Source organism: Amaranthus tricolor, chromosome 12 (assembly GCF_026212465.1).
Source record: "Amaranthus tricolor cultivar Red isolate AtriRed21 chromosome 12, ASM2621246v1, whole genome shotgun sequence".
NCBI lineage: Eukaryota > Viridiplantae > Streptophyta > Magnoliopsida > Caryophyllales > Amaranthaceae > Amaranthus > Amaranthus tricolor.
In genome coordinates, this window is record NC_080058.1 from 25,681,969 (window position 1) to 25,701,081 (window position 19,113).

Below are 19,113 nucleotides of genomic sequence, written 5' to 3' on the forward strand. Positions count from 1 at the left end.
AAATTGCCGTGTACAGTTTACGCATGATAATCGCAGCCTCCTACCCCTGTAAATCACACCAAAAATTAGAAAACACATCTAAAAGTCTTGTATTAAGTCTTTTCCAGTCGTTGCATTTTCAGAAGCTAAGACTATTATTTCACTTTCTCTTAAACATTTGAATTTTGAATGAGGAAATTTATAAGGAGAATAATATATCATTGAATATTGTAATTCTCTCCATTTCTTGCAAAAAATCATGATCGATCTCCAATTTTGCCCTTAATTGGTAACCGACTTTTTGATCGACTTTTCAATTGACTGATAGTTTTTGGATTGTATCTTCGTGAAACAACAAAAAAAAAGAAATTGTTTTAGGGTTTAGGGTTTAGGGTTTAGGGTAAAGAAATATAGGTCCACGTTTGTGGTCCATGCACCACACCAATAATATGGGGGAGATAAATCATGTGGTAAAATTGTGTAGCCTTTTTCCTATTTTATTCTTATGTAAAGGGAAAAGGGATAAAGATGAGAAGCAGAGGAAGAGATATTAATTGATCCTTTGGATAAATCATGTTATTTTGCATAATATTTGGAGTGTAATCTTCTAAAGGTAAAACATTGCCTGCTTTGAAGAAATCCTAAATCATTTCATCTTTCGAATCATCCATGAGCTAAGCAATGAAATAAATAGAGAACTATACATGAAAAATCAATTAAAATCATACTCATATTCTTCATCTATGACTCCATTTAGCATGTAAAAAGGAGTACAATAACAATTTGGTTCTTTGAAAATCATAGTGGATAACTAAAAACATATATTTCTATTTATCTATAAGCAAGATTATAACAATCCTACATTTGTGATTAAATTGTGAATTATCCCTTAGCTCTAGGATTTAGAGTCATACTTAGTTACTAGATATATATCGAGTGAAGTTTTCACACATTTGTAGTATCAAAAGAGATAGCCTTTCTCACTTTTACATTTACATTTTTAAAACCACTGTTACATAGCATTTGACATAACCCTACAAAGGGAGAAAAACACATATTAAGAAGCAGCTAACCTTAAATTAAGCCACGAGATAATGAAAATTGATGAGATTATAAGTCCAAGGTAGCGCCTCACCATGAATACATAAGTACTTGCGGACGGCTACATAAACGGCTATATTCCCAACGGCCATATTCCATAAACGGCTATCACTATTCCCTCTCCGTAGGAACTCACCGCCGCCGGTGTTCGTTCTCTTCCCACCAACGGAATTCCGGCAACCGACGTCTGGGCAGGTTTGTGGTTCTCATTTTTGTGGTTCTCAGAAGTTTAACATCATTTAATATCATAAATTGAGTGTTCGTTTGTTGTCCCAGCAAAAACCCTAAAATTTGTTTCCGACTGAGTTTCTTATTTAGCGATGATTTCTTGATTAGATGTTTTAAATTTTTAGGTATGTGAAATTTACCAGTTATGCGGTTTCAAATCTATCTGCTATGCGATAATCTATTTGAATTTCGATGACATGATGTGGCGAAATCGTCAACGGCACTCGTCCGTTAGAAATTGCATAGCTATACTTAATTGTACTCGCTAGAATAGCAGTTTGAAAACTGTTTTTACACAGGTTTAGATGTTTTCCAGAAAATGATCAACATCAGTGATGCTTAACCTTACATGTTTCATTTCCTAATAATATGTATAACAGTATAAGACGTAAAGCCTACAACATCTTGATACTGTTGAAAATGATGGAGATTGTAAGTGTGGGAAGGTGCTTTTGCCTGAAAGAAGGGATTAAAGATGTGTTATATTTGTAGATTATTTTTCACCCGGATTTGAATGGAAGGGTAGACTATCATTTTCTTAGTGTGTTGAACATTGTTGATCTTTTAGGCTTGATACTTTAAGGTATCATGATTTTCTGTTTGTTGATTCTTTACTTTGATTTGAAAATGCAGAGGATTCTACTAAAAGGGAATCTGGCACTAAGGTTCATCATGCTAACATCCGAGCAGCTAAGGTTAGAATGAGTCTCCTGCTCTTGGAATTTGAGGTTTATGGATTTTCTAGTAGCTGTATAGTGTAACAGCTGTTTTCTTTTTATGCATATGACGTTTATGGATGTTTTTTGTAAAGTGAAACATGGACTAATTTTGAGTAACTAAGTTGAAAATTGTTACGAGATTAAGAAATAATGTGTGATATAGCACATATGCAATCGTATGCCTTAATTGGAATTTGTTTCTTTTACACAGTCCTGTGAGAATTAAATTCCAACACTTTTATTTTTGTGCAAATCAGTTTTCTTAGCTAAAGCCTAAAAGTCTATAATGCCTCTTCTTTGTCTTCTCAATATTAGCATAATATTGAAAAGTCAACCCTAAACATTTGTTTGCCTTAATCTTTATGTTCTAATTTTCAATCTTAATCTAAGTCTTAAATAATCCCACTCCATCATCTATTTAAAAGGTAGTCTCAAGATGAAGAGAAAGAAAGTGAAACTAATTTAAAGGGTTTTATTTTTGAATTTCCATATCTTTTTTGATTTGATGGTTTCATTGATTCTTTGAATGAATTAATTGGTTTTTGATTTATTTATTTTGGTGGGTTTTACTGATTTTGGATTCTTCACTATGGTTTTTGTTTTTCTTTACTATTGTTGACGGGGGTTTTCGATTTTGGATTAGCATCTTACCGTGATTACTGGCGAGAAATACGGAAACTAGCAGAGAATAATTAAGCAGTTGGATTTCTTATTTTCTTTCGGTCTTTGCTTCCTGAGGTTAAGGCTGGCTGTGTCATTAATCTTACTCCCAAACTTTTCATCCTTAGCTGGTTTTGCATTATTACCTTTTGAAGAATTGATGAAGAACCCATTATTAGCACTTAAAGAATTGATGAAGAACTCATTTGTTGTCTAGTAGGAATTGGAATATATCCATCAACAACATCCATAAGTTTATAAATTTTATCAACCCATTCATTTTCAGTTTTCACCCCTCTTAATATTAGGGTTCTACATCAATTTATCAATTCTTATTTTGAGATATGCATTATTTTATTCCCAACAAATTAAATAATTTTTTATTGTTCATTATTAGATCTAATCTAAATTATTAAATAAATTAGTTGAGTTAATTTTATTAAATATTTAAAATTTTAGAACTGAAGGAACACGTTAGTTAACCAACAAATGCATAACAAACATAAAGCTACAATGGTTTTGGTACTTGGGTTCATCAAGCTAGTATTCAAGATTCAAGAATTGCATGATATTTTTTAGTTTTTCTTTGGGATTATATCGCTTTTATATGTCATTTTGGAGAAATAAAAAATATTTTAGATGTTCACTTTACAAGCGAAATTCTGTCGAAATTTCGTCCAGTTGTTGTTGCCCCATGGGACTATGAACCCTGGATCCGCGATTGCTGGCTTTAACTGCTAGCCTTCTACAGTATACCCCACCCCGTTTTTTCTTTAGTTATTTTTGGTTGTGTGTAGGTACCCTACCGGCAAACCAACAATTGGGATCAGTTTATCGGAGTACCAGACAAGATAACGACCGACAACCAATTTCAATTCAGCAATTCAACAGAGAGAACATCTTCAACTTCGACGGCACGCCACCAGGATAGCCACCAGCTAAGGGCATTGTCCTCTTCCCTTTTCTTCCTTTCATTTATCTTTTCATTTATTTTTTTTATATTTACTTATTGTGTTTGTTTTAGTGTAGCCTATTGTGTGATATTGTTTTGTTGTGCTTTAGTTAGTGTTCTGCACCGAGATTGGGTCCTCCGGACTCTTAATCTTGCACACAATCAGTCCTCTGCATTACGTGGAGGATGATTGACTCAAACTCACACAAAACAACCGCCAATCAACCCAAGAAACCAATTCTTGGTTTTCAGGCCAGCCTTGGTCACCCTCTGATTTGGCTTTACTCACCAACGAGAAATGACCCCCCACACCCTCCCTCGAGTTCCACTCAAATAAGGGAAGATGACACTCTAAATTGTTCCACAATTAGAGTGTAGAAGATGTTCCACACGTTCTTGCAAAGCTGAGATTGTAATGACAAACACACACAAAGGAGAGGAATATAACCTTGAGGAAATGAAGAAGAATTCTTATTAATCACCAAACTTAATGAATGTACATGAGAGACAACCTATATTTATAGTTTTCTAGCTAGCTAACGGCTAATAACATCACGTGCATTACATCATGTGTTTTAAAAACACAAAACAGAAGCATAAAACTAAGTCAGAACACTGATTCTGATTTCAGCACCAGCCTGCTGACTGGGAAACCTTGCACATGGATTTTAGAGAGTTGTGTGAGTCATCAATAGGGTTCTTGGCCCTTGATGGCTAGGTCCATGTGCCAAGATTCCATTTCTACATTAGTCCAGGTCCTGGGTGCACAGGTCTGGTCTCCACGTGTCGTGCAAGGTGGCTTGGTCGCTAGCTGCTGTGCTGTTCTGTATGGTCTGTATGGGCTGTTCTGATCTGCGATTGGGTTCCTTTGGGCTTCCGTTCCAAGTGATTGTGTGCGCTTCCAGCATGGATCTTGGACCTTGATGGCTTGGTCCATGTATGGAGATCACGTTTCCATGGTTGTTTGGCCCCAGGTCTCCTTGGTTAAGGCTCAAACCACGCTGCAAAGTAAGCTGGTCAGCGGGTGTCTTGCTATTTTGACCTGCTGCTGTTTTCTGTTCTTCCTAAGCATTCTGATGTGTATGTGGGTTTGCTGTGTTGTTCTTTGTATGATAACCTTGATTCTTTGTGTGATCTTCATCCTTATGAGTTGAGTGAGGTTGAGGTGCATCTTCATTAGTTTGTACTGAACCATGGGCTGAGGTATGTTTTGAGGTTAGGCACACATGGTTCATGTTCCCTTTAAAGTTTTTTTGGTAACCTTTCTAACTTAGTCCTGAGTAATTGAATATAGAGTTAGAAAGCAATTGTGGTCTTATTATTATTATTATTATTATTATTATTATTATTATTATTATTATTATTATTGTTATTATTGTTATCATTATTGTTATCGTTCGTTATCGTCATCGGTCTTTGCTTCCTGAGGTTAAGGCTGGCTGTGTCATTAATCTTACTTCCAAACTTTTCATCCTTAGCTGGTTTTGCATTATTACCTTTTGAAGAATTGATGAAGAACCCGTTATTTAGCACTTGAAGAATTGATGAAGAACTCATTTGTTGTCTAGTAGGAATTGGAATATATCCATCAACAGCATCCATAAGTTTATAAATTTTATCAACCCATTCATTTTCAGTTTTCACCCCTCTTAATATTAGGGTTCTTCATCAATTTATCAATTCTTATTTTGAGATATGCATTATTTTATTCCCAACAAATTAAATAATTTTTATTGTTCATTATTAGATCTAATCTAAATTATTAAATAAATTAGTTGTGTTAATTTTATTGTTATTATTATTATTATTGTTATTATTGTAATTATTATTATTATTATTATTATCATTATTATTATTATTATTATTATTGTCATTATTATTATTATTATTATTATTATTATTATTATTATTATTATTATTATTATTATTATTGTCATTATTATTATTATTATTATTATTATTATTATTATTATTATTATTATTATTATTATACCATGGTTATTTTTGGTTGTGTGTAGGTATCCTACTGGCAAGACAACAACTAGGATCAGTTTATCGGAGTACCGGACACGATAACGACCGACAACAAGTTTCAAATAAGCAATTCAACAAAGAGAACATCTTCAACTTCGACAGCACGCTACCAGGATAGCCATCAGCTAAGGGCATTGTCGTCTTCCCTTTTCTTCCTTTTGATTTATCTTTTCATTATTTTTTTTTATATTTACTTAACAACTAGGATCAGTTTATCGGAGTACCAGACAAGATAACGACCGACAACCAGTTTCAAATCAGCAATTCAACAGAGAGAACATCTTCAATTTCGAAGGCACACCACCAGGATCGCCACCAGCTAAGTGAATTTTCCTCTTCCGTTTCTTCCTTTCATTGATCGTTTCATTTTTTTTTTATATTTACTTATTGTGTTATTATTGTTATTATTATTGTTATTATTATTATTATTATTATTTATTATTATTATTATTATTATTATTATTATTATTATTATTATTATTATTATTGTAATTATTATTATTATTATTATTATTATTATTATTATTATTATTATTATTTTTACTATGGTTATTTTTGGAAGGGCGTTGTCCTCTTCCTTTTTCTTCCTTTTGATTTATCTTTTCATTAAATTTTTTTTATATTTACTTAACAACTAGGATCAACTTATCGGAGTACCAGACAGGATAACGTTTAACAACCAGTTTCAAATCAGCAATTCAACAGAGAGAACATCTTCAACTTCGACGGCACGCCACCAGGATCGTCACAAGCTAAGTGAATTTTCCTCTTCCGTTTTCTTCCTTTCATTGATCTTTTTATTTATTTTTTTTTATATTTACTTATTATTATTATGATTATTATTATTATTATTATTATTATTATTATTATTATTATTATTTATTATTATTATTATTATTTTTATTATTATTATTATTATTATTATTGTTATTATTGTAATTATTATTTTTATTATTGTTGTTGTTATTATTATTATTATTATTATTATTATTATTATTATTATTAGTTTTTGTATGGTTATTTTTGGAAAGGCATTGTCCTCTTCCCTTTGCTTCTTTTTGATTTATCTTTTCATTAAATTTTTTTTATATTTACTAAACAACTAGGACCAATTTATCGCAGTACCAGATAAGACAACGTCCGACAACCAGTTTCAAATCAGCAATCAACAGAGAGAACATCTTCAACTTCTACGGCACGCCACCAGGATCGCCACTAGCTAAGTGAATTTTCCTCTTCCGTTTTCTTCTTTTCATTGATCTTTTTATTTATTTTTTTTATATTTACTTATTGTGTTATTATTGTTATTATTATTATTATTATTATTTTTTTAATTATTATTATTATTATTATTATTATTATTATTATTATTATTGTTATTATTGTAATTATTATTTTTATTATTATTATTATTATTATTATTATTATTATTATTATTTATTTTTATTATTATTATTATTATTATTATTATTATTATTATTGTTATTATTGTAATTATTATTATTATTATTATTATTATTATTATTATTATTATTATTATTATTATTATTATCATTAGTATTTTTACTATGGTTATTTTTGGAAGGGCGTTGTCCTCTTCCTTTATCTTCCTTTTGATTTATCTTTTCATTAAATTTTTTTTATATTTACTTAACAACTAGGATTAGTTTATCGGAGTACCAGACAAGATAACGTCCGACAACCAGTTTCAAATCAGCAATTCAATAGAGAGAACATCTACAACTTCGACGGCACGCCACCAGGATCGCCACAAGCTAAGTGAATTTTCCTCTTCCGTTTTCTTCCTTTCATTGATCTTTTTATTTATTTTTTTTATATTTACTTATTATTATTATTATTATTATTATTTATTAGTATTATTATTATTGTTATTATTGTAATTATTATTTTTATTATTGTTATTATTATTATTATTATTATTATTATTATTATTATTATTATTATTAGTTTTAGTATGGTTATTTTTGTAAAGGCATTGTCCTCTTCCCTTTGCTTCTTTTTGATTTATCTTTTCATTAAATTTTTTTTATATTTACTAAACAACTAGGATCAGTTTATCGGAGTACCAGACAAGATAACGTCCGACAACCAGTTTCAAATCAGCAATTCAACAGAGAGAACATCTTCAACTTCGACGGCACGCCACCAGGATCGCCACCAGCTAAGTGAATTTTCCTCTTTCGTTTTCTTCCTTTCATTGATCTTTTTATTTATTTTTTTTATATTTACTTATTGTGTTATTATTGTTATTATTATTGTTATTATTATTATTATTATTATTATTATTATTATTATTATTATTATTTTTATTGTTATTATATTTATTATTATTATTATTATTATTATTATTGTTATTATTGTAATTATTATTTTTATTATTGTTGTTATTGTTATTATTATTATTATTATTAATATTATTTTTACTATGGTTATTTTTGGAAGGGCATTGTCCTCTTTCCTTTGTTTCCTTTTGATTTATCTTTTCATTAATTTTTTTTTATATTTATTTAAGTAGGATCAGTTTATCGGAATAGCAGACAAGATAACGTTCGACAACCAGTTTCAAATCAGCAATTCAACAGAGAGTACATCTTCAACTTCGACGGCACGCCACCAGGATCGCCACCAGCTACGTGCATTTTCCTCTTCCGTTTTCTTCCTTTCATTGATGTTTTTATTTATTTTTTTTATATTTACTTTTTGTGATTGTGATTGTGATTATGATTGTAATTGTGTGTGTTTGTGTTTGTGTTTGTGTTTGTGTTTGTGTTTGTGTTTGTGTTTGTGTTTGTGTTTGTGTTCGTGTTTGTGTTTATGATTGTGATTGTGATTCTGATTGTGTTTGTGATTCCGTTTATGATTGCGTTTGTGTTTGTGATTGTGTTTGTGTTTGTATTTGTGTTTGTGATTGCGTTTGTGATTGCGTTTGTGATTGCGTTTTTGTTTGTGATTGTGATTGTGATTGTGTTTGTGTTTGTGTTTTTGTTTGTAATTGTGTTTGTGTTTGTGTTTGTGTTTGGGATTGGGTTTGGGATTGAGATTGGTATTGGGTTTGGGTTTGGGTTTCGGATTGTGATTGGGATTGTGTTTGTGTTTGTGTTTGTGTTTGTGTTTGTGTTTGTGTTTGTGTTTGTGATTGTGTTTGTATTTGTGTTTGTGTTTGTGTTTGTGTTTCTGATTGTGATTATGATTGTAATTGTGACTGTAATTATGATTGTGATTGTGATTGATTGTAATTGTGATTGTTAATTATTATTGTTATTATTTTTATTGTTATTATTATTATTATTATTATTATTATTATTATATTTATTATTATTATTATTTTTTTTTATTTACAACTAGGATCAGTTTATCGGAATAGCAGACAAGATAACGTCCGACAGCCAGTTTCAAATCATCAATTCAACAGAGAGTACATCTTCAACTTCGGCGGCACGCCACCAGGATCGCCACCAGCTAAGTGTATTTTCCTCTTCCGTTTTCTTCCTTTCATTGATGGTTTTATTTATTTTTTTTATAATTACTTTTTGTGATTGTGATTGTGATTATGATTGTAATTGTGTGTGTTTGTGTTTGTGTTTGTGATTGTGATTCTGATTGTGTTTGTGATTGCGTTTATAATTCCGTTTGTGTTTGTGATTGTGTTTGTGTTTGTGATTGTGTTTGTGATTGCGTTTGTGATTGCGTTTTTGTTTGTGATTGTGATTATGATTGTGTTTGTGTTTGTGTTTGAGTTTATGTTTGTGATTGTGTTTGTGTTTGTGTTTGTGTTTGGGATTGGGTTTGGGATTGAGATTGGTATTGGGTTTGGGTTTGGGTTTCGGATTGTGATTGGGATTGTGTTTGTGTTTGTGTTTGTGTTTGTGTTTGTGTTTGTGATTGTGTTTGTGTTTGTGTTTCTGATTGTGATTATAATTGTGTTTCTGACTGTAATTATGATTGTGATTGTGATTGATTGTAATTGTGATTGTTAATTATTATTGTTATTATTTTTATTGTTATTAATATTATTAATATTATTATTATTATTATTATTATTATTATTATTATTATATTTATTATTATTATTATGATTATTTTTTATTTACAACTAGGATCAGTTTATCGGAATAGCAGACAAGATAATGTCCGACAACCAGTTTCAAATCAGCAATTCAACAGAGAGTACATCTTCAACTTCGACGGCACGCCACCAGGATCGCCACCAGCTAAGTGCATTTTCTTCTTCCGTTTTCTTCCATTCATTGATGTTTTTATTTATTTTTTTTAGAATTACTTTTTGTGATTGTGATTGTGATTATGATTGTAATTGTGTGTGTTTGTGTTTGTGTTTGTGTTTGTGTTTGTGATTGTGATTGTGATTCTGATTGTGTTTGTGATTGCGTTTATGATTGCTTTTGTGTTTGTGATTGTGTTTGTTATTGCGTTTGTGATTGCGTTTTTGTTTGTGATTGTGATTGTGATTGTGTTTGTGTTTGTGTTTATGTTTGTGATTGTGTTTGTGTTTGGGATTGGGTTTGGGATTGGGTTTGGGATTGAGATTGGTATTGGGTTTGGGTTTGGTTTTGTGTTTCGGATGGTGATTGGGATTGTGTTTGTGTTCGTGTTTGTGTTTGTGTTTGTGATTGTGTTTGTGTTTGTGTTTGTGTTTGTGTTTGTGTTTATGTTTGTGTTTGTGTTTCTGATTGTGATTATAATTGTGATTGTGACTGTAATTATGATTGTGATTATGATTGATTGTAATTGTGATTGTTATTATTATTGTTATTAATATTATTATTATTATTATTATTATTATTATTATTATTATTATTATTATTATTTTTACTATGGTTATTTTTGGAAGGGCATTGTCCTCTTCCCTTTGCTTCTCTTTGATTTATCTTTTCATTCATTTTTTGTTATATTTACTTTACAACTAGGATCAGTTTATCGGAGTATCAGACAAGATAACGACCGGCAACCAGTTTCAAATCAGCAATTCAACAGAGAGAACATGTTCAACTTCGACGGCACGCCACCCGGATCGCCACCAGCTAAGTGCACTTTTCTCTTCCGTTTTCTTCCTTTCATTGATCTTTTTATTGATTTTTTTTAATTATTTTTCGTGATTGTGATTGTGATTATAATTGTGATTGTGATTGTGATTGTGATTGTGATTGTGATTTTGATTGTTTGTGTTTGTGTTTGTGTTTGTGTTTGTGATTGTGTTTGTTAATGCGTTTGTGATTGCGTTTGTGTTTGTGTGTTTGTGATTGTGATTGTGATTGTGTTTGTGTTTGCGTTTGGGTTTGGGTTTGGGTTTGGGTTTGGGTTTGGGTTTGGGATTGGGATTGGGATTGGGATTGGGATTGGGATTGGGTTTGTGTTTGTGTTTGTGTTTGTGTTTGTGATTTTGTTTGTGTTGGTGTTTGTGTTTGTGTTTGTGTTTTTTTGTTTGTGTTTGTGTTTGTGTTTGTGATTGTGATTGTGATTGTGTTTGTGTTTGTGTTTGTGTTTGTGTTTGTGTTTGTGTTTGTGATTGTGATTGTGATTGTGATTGGGTTTGTGTTTGTGTTTGTGTTTGGGTTTGGGATTGGGATTGGGATTGGGATTGGGATTGGGATTGGAATTGTGTATGTGTTTGTGTTTGTGTTTGTGTTTGCGTTTGCGTTTGCGTTTGCGATTGCGATTGCGATTGCGTTTGCGTTTGCGTTTGCTTTTGATTGTGATTGTGATTGTGCTTGTGCTTGTGCTTGTGCTTGTGCTTTTGCTTTTGCTTTTGCTTTTGCTTTTGCTTGTGTTTGTGATTGTGATTGTGATTGTGACTGTAATTGTGATTGTGATTGTGATTGAATGTGATTGTGATTGTTATTATTTTTATTGTTATTAATGTTATCATTATTATTACATGATTATTATTATTATTATTATTATTATTATTATTATTATTATTATTATTATTATTATTATTATTATTGTTTTTTTGAGGGTTATTTTTGGTTGTGTGTAGGTATCCTACCAGCAAGACAACAACTAGGATCAGTTTAACGAAGTACCGGACAAGATAACGACCGACAACCAGTTTCAAATCAGCAATTTAACTGAGAGAACATCTTCAACTTCGACGGCCCGCCACCAGGATCACCACCAGCTAAGTGTATTTTCCTTTTTCCCTTTCTTCCTTTCATTGATCTTTTTATTTATTATTTTTATATTTACTTATTGTATTATTATTGTTATTATTATTGTTATTATTTTTATTGTTATTATTATTATTATTATTATTATTATTATTATTATTATTATTATTATTATTGTTATTATTATTATTATTATTGTTATATGATTATTATTATTATTATTATTATTATTATTATTATTATTATTGTTATATTATTATTATTATTATTATTATTATTGTTATTATTATTATTGTTATTTATTATTATTATTTTTATTGTTATTATTATTATTATTATTATTGTTATTATTGTAATTATTATTTTTATTATTGTTGTTATTATTATTATTATTATTATTAGTGTTATTATTATTATTATTATGATTATTATTATTATTACTAGTTTTAGTATGGTTATTTTTGGAAAGGCATTGTCCTATTTCCTTTGCTTCTTTTTTATTTATCTTTTCATTAATTTTTTTTATATTTACTAAACAACTAGGATCAGTTTATGGGAGTATTAGACAAGATAACGACCGACAACCTGAATCAAATCAGCAATTCAACAGAAAGAACATCTTTAACTTCGACGGCACGCCACCAGCTAAGTGAATTTTTCTCTTCCGTTTTCTTTTCATTGATCTTTTTATTTATTTTTTTATATTTACTTATTGTGTTATTATTGTTATTATTATTGTTATTATTTTTATTGTTATTATTATTATTATTATTATTATTATTATTATTATTATTATTATTATTATTATTATTATTACTATGGTTATTTTTGGAAGGATATTGTCCTCTTCCCTTTGCTTCCTTTTGACTTGTCTTTTCATTAATTTTTTTTTTATATTTACTTAACAACTAGGATCAGTTTATCGGAGTACCAGACATCCGACTACCAGTTTCAAATCAGCAATTCAAAAGAGAGAACATCTTCAACTTCGACGGCACGCCACCAGGATCGCCACCAGCTAAGTGAATTTTCCTCTTCCGTTTTCTTCCTTTCATTGATCTTTTTATTTATTTTTTTATATTTATTTATTGTGTTATTATTGTTATTGTTATTATTATTATTATTATTATTATTATCATTATTATTATTATTATTATAATTATTATTATTTATTATTATTATTATAGTTATTATTATTATTATTATTATTATTATTATTATTATTATTATTATTATTATTATTATTATTGTTATTGTTATTATTGTAATTATTATTTTTATTATTGTTATTATTATTATAATAATAATAATAATAATAATAATAATAATAATAATAATAAAAATAATAATAATAATAATAATAATAATAATAATAATAATTAATATTATTATTATTATTATTATTATTATTATTATTATTATTATTATTATTATTATTTTTACTATGGTTATTTTTGGAAAGACATTGTCCTCTTCCCTTTGCTTCTCTTTGATTTATCTTTTCATTCATTTTTTTTTTATATTTACTTTACAACTAGGATCAGTTTATCGGAGTATCAGACAAGATAACGACTGGCAACCAGTTTCAAATCAGCAATTCAACAGAGAGAACATGTTCAACTTCGACGGCACGCCACCCGGATCGCCACCAGCTAAGTGCACTTTTCTCTTCCGTTTTCTTCCTTTCATTGATCTTTTTATTGATTTTTTTTAATTATTTTTCGTGATTGTGATTGTGATTATAATTGTGATTGTGATTGTGATTTTGATTGTTTGTGTTTGTGTTTGTGTTTGTGTTTGTGATTGTGTTTGTTAATGCGTTTGTGATTGCGTTTGTGTTTGTGTGTTTGTGATTGTGATTGTGATTGTGTTTGTGTTTGCGTTTGGGTTTGGGTTTGGGTTTGGGTTTGGGTTTGGGATTGGGATTGGGTTTGTGTTTGTGTTTGTGTTTGTGTTTGTGTTTGTGATTTTGTTTGTGTTGGTGTTTTTGTTTGTGTTTGTGTTTTTTTGTTTGTGTTTGTGTTTGTGTTTGTCATTGTGATTGTGATTGTGATTGTTTTTGTGTTTGTGTTTGTGTGTGTTTGTGTTTGTGTTTGTGATTGTGATTGTGATTGTGATTGGGTTTGTGTTTGTGTTTGTGTTTGGGATTGGGATTGGGATTGGGATTGGGATTGGAATTGTGTATGTGTTTGTTTTTGTGTTTGCGTTTGTGTTTGTGTTTGTGTTTGCGATTGCGATTGCGATTACGATTGCGTTTGGTTTTGCTATTGCGATTGCGATTGCGTTTGATTGTGATTGTGATTGTGCTTGTGCTTGTGCTTGTGCTTGTGCTTGTGCTTTTGCTTTTGCTTTTGCTTTTGCTTGTGTTTGTGATTGTGATTGTGATTGTGACTGTAATTGTGATTGTGATTGTGATTGAATGTTATTGTCATTGTTATTATTTTTATTGTTTTTAATGTTATCATTATTATTACATGATTATTATTATTATTATTATTATTATTATTATTATTGTTTTTATGAGGGTTATTTTTGGTTGTGTGTAGGTATCCTACCAGCAAGACAACAACTAGGATCAGTTTAACGAAGTACCGGACAAGATAACGACCGACAACCAGTTTCAAATCAGCAATTTAACTGAGAGAACATCTTCAACTTCGACGGCCCGCCACCAGGATCACCACCAGCTAAGTGCATTTTCCTTTTTCCCTTTCTTCCTTTCATTGATCTTTTTATTTATTATTTTTATATTTACTTATTGTATTATTATTGTTATATTATTATTATTATTATTATTATTATTATTATTATTATTATTATTATTATTATTATTATTATTATTTATTATTATTATTATTATTATTGTTATTATTATTATTATTATTATTGTTATTATTGTAATTATTATTTTTATTATTGTTGTTATTATTATTATTATTATTATTATTATTAGTGTTATTATTATTATTATTATTATTATTATTATTATTAATATTATTATTATTATTATTATTATTATTATTATTATTATTATTATTACTAGTTTTAGTATGGTTATTTTTGGAAAGGCATTGTCCTCTTTCCTTTGCTTCTTTTTTATTTATCTTTTCATTAATTTTTTTTTTATATTTACTAAACAACTAGGATCAGTTTATGGGAGTATTAGACAAGATAACGACCGACAACCTGAATCAAATCAGCAATTCAACAGAAAGAACATCTTTAACTTCGACGGCACGCCACCAGCTAAGTGAATTTTTCTCTTCCGTTTTCTTTTCATTGATCTTTTTATTTATTTTTTTTATATTTACTTATTGTGTTATTATTGTTATTATTATTGTTATTATTTTTATTGTTATTATTATTATTATTATTATTATTATTATTATTATTATTATTATTATTATTATTATTATTATTATTACTACTATGGTTATTTTTGGAAGGATATTGTCCTCTTCCCTTTGCTTCCTTTTGACTTGTCTTTTCATTAATTTTTTTTTTATATTTACTTAACAACTAGGATCAGTTTATCGGAGTACCAGACATCCGACTACCAGTTTCAAATCAGCAATTCAAAAGAGAGAACATCTTCAACTTCGACGGCACGCCACCAGGATCGCCACCAGCTAAGTGAATTTTCCTCTTCCGTTTTCTTCCTTTCATTGATCTTTTTATTTATTTTTTTATATTTATTTATTGTGTTATTATTGTTATTGTTATTATTATTATTATTATTATTATTATCATTATTATTATTATTATTATAATTATTATTATTTATTATTATTATTATAGTTATTATTATTATTATTATTATTATTATTATTATTATTATTATTATTATTATTATTATTATTGTTATTGTTATTATTGTAATTATTATTTTTATTATTGTTATTATTATTATAATAATAATAATAATAATAATAATAATAATAATAATAATAAAAATAATAATAATAATAATAATAATAATAATAATAATAATTAATATTATTATTATTATTATTATTATTATTATTATTATTATTATTATTATTATTATTTTTACTATGGTTATTTTTGGAAAGACATTGTCCTCTTCCCTTTGCTTCTCTTTGATTTATCTTTTCATTCATTTTTTTTTTATATTTACTTTACAACTAGGATCAGTTTATCGGAGTATCAGACAAGATAACGACTGGCAACCAGTTTCAAATCAGCAATTCAACAGAGAGAACATGTTCAACTTCGACGGCACGCCACCCGGATCGCCACCAGCTAAGTGCACTTTTCTCTTCCGTTTTCTTCCTTTCATTGATCTTTTTATTGATTTTTTTTAATTATTTTTCGTGATTGTGATTGTGATTATAATTGTGATTGTGATTGTGATTTTGATTGTTTGTGTTTGTGTTTGTGTTTGTGTTTGTGATTGTGTTTGTTAATGCGTTTGTGATTGCGTTTGTGTTTGTGTGTTTGTGATTGTGATTGTGATTGTGTTTGTGTTTGCGTTTGGGTTTGGGTTTGGGTTTGGGTTTGGGTTTGGGATTGGGATTGGGTTTGTGTTTGTGTTTGTGTTTGTGTTTGTGTTTGTGATTTTGTTTGTGTTGGTGTTTTTGTTTGTGTTTGTGTTTTTTTGTTTGTGTTTGTGTTTGTGTTTGTCATTGTGATTGTGATTGTGATTGTTTTTGTGTTTGTGTTTGTGTGTGTTTGTGTTTGTGTTTGTGATTGTGATTGTGATTGTGATTGGGTTTGTGTTTGTGTTTGTGTTTGGGATTGGGATTGGGATTGGGATTGGGATTGGAATTGTGTATGTGTTTGTTTTTGTGTTTGCGTTTGTGTTTGTGTTTGTGTTTGCGATTGCGATTGCGATTACGATTGCGTTTGGTTTTGCTATTGCGATTGCGATTGCGTTTGATTGTGATTGTGATTGTGCTTGTGCTTGTGCTTGTGCTTGTGCTTGTGCTTTTGCTTTTGCTTTTGCTTTTGCTTGTGTTTGTGATTGTGATTGTGATTGTGACTGTAATTGTGATTGTGATTGTGATTGAATGTTATTGTCATTGTTATTATTTTTATTGTTTTTAATGTTATCATTATTATTACATGATTATTATTATTATTATTATTATTATTATTATTATTGTTTTTATGAGGGTTATTTTTGGTTGTGTGTAGGTATCCTACCAGCAAGACAACAACTAGGATCAGTTTAACGAAGTACCGGACAAGATAACGACCGACAACCAGTTTCAAATCAGCAATTTAACTGAGAGAACATCTTCAACTTCGACGGCCCGCCACCAGGATCACCACCAGCTAAGTGCATTTTCCTTTTTCCCTTTCTTCCTTTCATTGATCTTTTTATTTATTATTTTTATATTTACTTATTGTATTATTATTGTTATATTATTATTATTATTATTATTATTATTATTATTATTATTATTATTATTATTATTATTATTATTATTTATTATTATTATTATTATTATTGTTATTATTATTATTATTATTATTGTTATTATTGTAATTATTATTTTTATTATTGTTGTTATTATTATTATTATTATTATTATTATTAGTGTTATTATTATTATTATTATTATTATTATTATTATTAATATTATTATTATTATTATTATTATTATTATTATTATTATTATTATTACTAGTTTTAGTATGGTTATTTTTGGAAAGGCATTGTCCTCTTTCCTTTGCTTCTTTTTTATTTATCTTTTCATTAATTTTTTTTTTATATTTACTAAACAACTAGGATCAGTTTATGGGAGTATTAGACAAGATAACGACCGACAACCTGAATCAAATCAGCAATTCAACAGAAAGAACATCTTTAACTTCGACGGCACGCCACCAGCTAAGTGAATTTTTCTCTTCCGTTTTCTTTTCATTGATCTTTTTATTTATTTTTTTTATATTTACTTATTGTGTTATTATTGTTATTATTATTGTTATTATTTTTATTGTTATTATTATTATTATTATTATTATTATTATTATTATTATTATTATTATTATTATTATTATTATTATTACTACTATGGTTATTTTTGGAAGGATATTGTCCTCTTCCCTTTGCTTCCTTTTGACTTGTCTTTTCATTAATTTTTTTTTTATATTTACTTAACAACTAGGATCAGTTTATCGGAGTACCAGACATCCGACAACCAGTTTCAAATCAGCAATTCAAAAGAGAGAACATCTTCAACTTCGACGGCACGCCACCAGGATCGCCACCAGCTAAGTGAATTTTCCTCTTCCGTTTTCTTTCTTTCATTGATCTTTTTATTTATTTTTTTATATTTATTTATTGTGTTATTATTGTTATTGTTATTATTATTATTATTATTATTATTATTATCATTATTATTATTATTATTATTATTATTATTATTATAATTATTATTATTTATAATTATTATTATAGTTATTATTATTATTATTATTATTATTATTATTATTATTATTATTATTGTTATTGTTATTATTGTAATTATTATTTTTATTATTGTTATTATTATTATAATAATAATAATAATAATAATAATAATAATAATAATAATAATTAATATTATTATTATTATTATTATTATTATTATTATTATTATTATTATTATTATTATTATTATTATTTTTACTATGGTTATTTTTGGAAAGGCATTGTCCTCTTCCCTTTGCTTCTCTTTGATTTATCTTTTCATTCATTTTTTTTTATATTTACTTTACAACTACGATCAGTTTATCGGAGTATCAGACAAGATAACGACCGGCAACCAGTTTCAAATCAGCAATTCAACAGAGAGAACATGTTCAACTTCGACGGCACGCCACCAGGATCGCCACCAGCTAAGTGCACTTTTCTCTTCCGTTTTCTTCCTTTCATTGATCTTTTTATTGATTTTTTTTTAATTATTTTTCGTGATTGTGATTGTGATTATAATTGTGATTGTGATTGTGATTGTGATTGTGATTTTGATTGTTTGTGTTTGTGTTTGTGTTTGTGATTGTGTTTGTTAATGCGTTTGTGATTGCGTTTGTGTTTGTGTGTTTGTGACTGTGATTGTGTTTGTGTTTGCGTTTGGGTTTGGGTTTGAGTTTGGGTTTGGGTTTGGAATTGGGATTGGGTTTGTGCTTGTGTTTGTGATTGTGTTTGTGATTGTGACTGTAATTGTGATTGTGATTGTGATTGAATGTGATTGTGATTGTTATTATTTTTATTGTTATTAATGTTATCATTATTATTACATGATTATTATTATTATTATTATTATTATTATTATTTTATGAGGGTTAT

The 19,113-nt window shown here is 28.3% G+C and overlaps 1 long non-coding RNA gene across 3 annotated transcripts; it reads left to right on the forward strand.

The window, feature by feature from the left end:
• Positions 1 to 1,055: 1,055 nt before the first annotated feature.
• Positions 1,056 to 13,702, forward strand: LOC130796810 (uncharacterized). Of its 3 annotated transcripts, XR_009038758.1 has the most exons (7): positions 1,056 to 1,275; positions 1,942 to 2,003; positions 3,485 to 6,896; positions 7,335 to 9,159; positions 11,690 to 11,836; positions 12,363 to 12,841; positions 13,358 to 13,702. It is a non-coding gene; the product is annotated as an uncharacterized LOC130796810 (long non-coding RNA). The 3 variants fall into 3 exon arrangements; XR_009038759.1 differs by lacking the exons at positions 11,690 to 11,836; positions 12,363 to 12,841; positions 13,358 to 13,702 and adding an exon at positions 9,792 to 10,961 and having other exon boundaries at positions 1,058 to 1,275; XR_009038760.1 differs by lacking the exons at positions 11,690 to 11,836; positions 12,363 to 12,841; positions 13,358 to 13,702 and having other exon boundaries at positions 1,064 to 1,275; positions 3,485 to 5,996; positions 6,312 to 6,896; positions 7,335 to 7,918.
• Positions 13,703 to 19,113: the final 5,411 nt, after the last annotated feature.